This window comes from Cornus florida, unplaced genomic scaffold (genome assembly GCF_030987335.1).
Source record: "Cornus florida cultivar Cherokee Brave unplaced genomic scaffold, ASM3098733v1 CherokeeBrave_3.0.0_Hap2_Chr01, whole genome shotgun sequence".
Taxonomy (NCBI): domain Eukaryota; kingdom Viridiplantae; phylum Streptophyta; class Magnoliopsida; order Cornales; family Cornaceae; genus Cornus; species Cornus florida.
This window is the reverse complement of record NW_026775571.1, coordinates 94,269,875-94,273,869: the sequence shown is the minus strand read 5'-3', so window position 1 is coordinate 94,273,869 and position 3,995 is coordinate 94,269,875. Positions and strand designations below refer to the sequence as shown.

Below are 3,995 nucleotides of genomic sequence, written 5' to 3'. Positions count from 1 at the left end.
TAATGTCGATAGCTAGACGAACCGGGCATTGTATGGCACATCAATCCACATAAATTGGGTCCGTTAATAGGATTTTCTCTACTTTGCGGATAGGGACTATGCCATCAACATAAGGCTTAAGCCGTTGACCGTTACCCTTGAAGAGAGATCCATTGGTAGGATCTTAGAGTTCGACGGCACCATGAGGAAAGACGGCGGTGATGACATATGGACCATCCCACCGTGAACGGAGTTTACCGGGAAAGAGTCTCAATCTAGAATTGAAAAGCCAAACTTTTTGTCCAAGGGCAAAAGACTTTTTGACAATGTGCTTGTCAGGAAAAGCTTTAGTCTTTGCTTTATAGATTTTGGCACTTTCATACGCATTATTGTGAAGTTCCTCAAGCTCATTGAGCTGCAATTTACGAGTAGAGCAGGCTTGTTTGAGATCAAAGTTGAGCCTTTTTATGGTCCAATAAGCACGGTGCTCTAGTTCAATGGGGAGATGACACGCCTTGCCAAAGACAAGTCGATATAGCGACATGTCAATGGGTGTCTTATAAGCTGTCTGGTAGGCTTAAAGCGCATCGTTTAGTCTTAATGACCAATCTTTACGGTCCGGTCGAACCGTTTTTTCCAAGATGTGCTTAATCTCCCGATTAGATACTTCCACTTAACCACTCGTTTGAGGATGGTAAGGTGTGGCAACCTTGTGAATGACGGAGTACTTGGAGAGGACGGATTTAAGGTAACGATTTCGGAAATGAGATCCACCATCACTAATGATTGCTCGGGGCATACCAAAATAACTAAAAATGTTAGACTGAATGAAGTTGATCACTACTTTATAATCACTGGTTTTGGTAGCTTCGGCTTCAACCCATTTGGAAACATAATCCACCGCTACAAGGATGTACTCATAGCCATAAGAAGATGGAAATGGTCCCATGAAGTCGATCCCCCACACATCAAAAATTTCTATGATTAAGATGGGAGTGAGGGGCATCATATCCCTCTGGGACATGGATCCGAGCTGTTGACATCGCTCACAAGATTTACAGAAATTGTATGCATCCCGAAACAAGGATGGCCAATAAAATTCGCTTTGAAGGACTTTGTAGGCGGTCTTTTTGGCACTAAAATGTCCCCCACAAGCAAGAGTGTGGCAGAAATTTAGGACACTTGTGGTTTCATTATCGGGAATGCATCTCCAGATGATTTGATCAGGGCAATATTTAAACAGCTCCGGATCTTCCCAAAAGAAATGCTTAACTTGGGAGAAGAACCTGTCTTTTTCTTGTTTGGACCAATTGAATGGAATTTTGCCTATCGCTAAATAGTTGACAATATCCGCATACCAAGGGAGACTAGAATGGGAAATCTAAAAAAAGTTGCTCATCCGAAAAGGAATCACAGACTGCAGCAAATTTAGAAGATTTTTTAACAAGTAAACGAGAGAGATGGTCTGCGACAATATTGTCGGTCCCTTTTTTATCCCGTATTTCAATGTTAAACTCTTGAAGTAAGAGTATCCATCGAATTAAACGGTGTTTGGTCTCTTTTTTAGCGAGCAAATGCCTAAGAGCGGTATGATCCGAGAAGACAATGACCTTGGATCCAAGAAGATAGGAATGAAATTTATCCAAGGCATACACCACAGCTAGCAATTCTTTTTCAGTGGTTGTGTAATTTAACTGAGCATCGGAGAGAGTCTTGCTAGCATAGTAGATGATGTATGGAAGTTTTTCCACACGTTGGCCCAAAATCACACCTAATGCATAATCGGATGCATCACACATGATCTCAAATGGAAGAGACCAATTAGGCGGTTACATGATTGGGGCGGATGAGAGAAGAGCGCGTAATTTCACGAAAGCTTCCATACAAGCTTCATCAAAATTGAATGGAATGTCCTTGGCAAGAAGATTACACAAGAGCCGAGAGATTTTGCTAAAATCTTTGATGAAGCGACGATAGAAATCGGCATGTCCAAGGAAGGAATGGATTTGATGTACCGAATTTGGAGGAGGGAGATTAGAGATTAACTCCACTTTGGCTTTTTCAACCTCAATTCCCCTTTTTGAAACGACATGTCCTAAAACAATACCTTCTTGGACCATAAAGTGACTTTTCTCCCAACTTAGAATGAGATTTGTTTCCTTGCACCTTTGAAGTATAAGAGATAGATTTTGGAGACACGAGTCAAAGGAGGATCCAAAGATGGAGAAATCGTCCATGAAATCTAAGAATTTTTTAACCATATCCGAAAATATGGACATCATGCATCTTTGGAACGTGTCTGGTGCATTACATAGCCCAGAAGGCATGCGTCTATAGGCAAATGTTCCCAAGGGGCATGTGAATGTGGTCTTCTCTTGATCTTTTGGATCAATTGCCACTTGGTTATAGCCGGAATAACCATCAAGGAAATAATAGATGCTTTGGTTGGCTAACCTCTCTAGGATTTGATCAATGAACGGGAGTGGAAAATGATCTTTCCTAGTAGTAGAGTTAAGTTTCCGGTAGTCAATGCACACATGCCACCCGATGGTGGTGCGTTGTGGCACGAGCTCTCCCGCAAAATTTTTAACGACGATGAGGCCGAATTTCGTAGGAACAACTTGAGTGGGACTCACCCATTTACTATCAGAGATAGGGTAGATGATTCCTGCATCCAGTAGCTTAATCACTTCTTTCATGACCACTTCCTTCATGTTGGGATTCAACCGGCGCTGCACCTCTCTAGAAGGTTTAGCGTCCTCTTCCATATGGATGCAATGCATGCAAATAGAAGGGTCGATTCCTTTCAAATCAGCCACTGCCCAGCCAATTGCTTCTTTGTGCTCTTGTAGCACCGCTAAAAGGCTAGTTTTTTTATCCTTTAAAAGGTCGGAAGCAATGATGACCGGAAGAGTTTGATTTGCACTAAGAAACACATACTTGAGGTGAGCCGGGAGCGGCTTTAGCTCAAGTTGTGGAAGAGACTTTAAGGAAGGGACCGGAGGAGTAGGAGAAAGTTGAGGAAGCGGTTCTTTTGGAATTTTCCAAGGAGGAGTATCCATGACAGCATTAATGTCAAGCAAGGAGTTTACTTCTTGGATTGATTGGTCAATATCAAAGTTTAAAAAGTTGAAATGAGACATGTAAGTTTCCAAGGGATCTTTGCTTAGAATGAAGGGGAGAGATTCTTCGACCACTTCATCTACCACATCGATAAGGAAATAATCATCCTCATTGGAAAGATGTTGAGTTGCATAGAAGATGTGGAGTTTGACTTGCATATTTCCAAAGGCGATATCCATCACCCCGGTTCGACAATTAATTGAAGCATTAGCTGTAGCTAAAAATGGCATACCGAGGATCACAGGAACATGCTTCTTTGGGTCATGGACCGGCTCCGTGTCAAAAACCATAAAGTCTACCGAGAAGTAGAATTTGTCTACTTTGATAATGACATCCTCAAGAATGCCTCATGGGTGCTTGACCGATCTATCGGCAAGCTGCAAGACCACGGAGGTTGGCTTTAGATCTCCCAACCCAAGCTGTAAGTAAACTGAATATGGAATCAAATTTACATTAGCTCCTAAGTCAAGGAGGGCTCTTTCTATCTTGTTGTCGCCAATGACACACTAGATAGTTGGGGCGCCCGGATCCTTATACTTTGGAGGAGCACTGTGTCGAATGATTGCACTCACATTTTTAATTAATCTCACATTTTTTGGCAAATGATTTTTGGAAATGCGCTTTTGAGTGCACAAATCCTTGAGAAATTTTGCATAAGGAGAGATTTGCTTTATAGCATCCAAGAGAGGCAAGTTGATCTTTACTTGTTTGGAAACTTCCCACATGTCTTGAATTTTGCAATTCTTGTTGCTAATGTGTCGACTCTTGGAGACGTTGAGGAAACGGAGCTTTAGGCTCACAAGAAGTTTCCACATTTGGGGTGACAAGCTTAGGATTTTCATGAGTAGGATTTGGATTAGAAGAGCTGGTACTTGGATTTGGATTTTTTGAAA

General features: G+C 41.9%; 1 pseudogene; it reads right to left on the bottom strand.

The window, feature by feature from the left end:
• Window positions 1-652: 652 nt before the first annotated feature.
• On the bottom strand, window positions 653-2,699 carry LOC132307145 (uncharacterized; annotated as a pseudogene).
• Window positions 2,700-3,995: the final 1,296 nt, after the last annotated feature.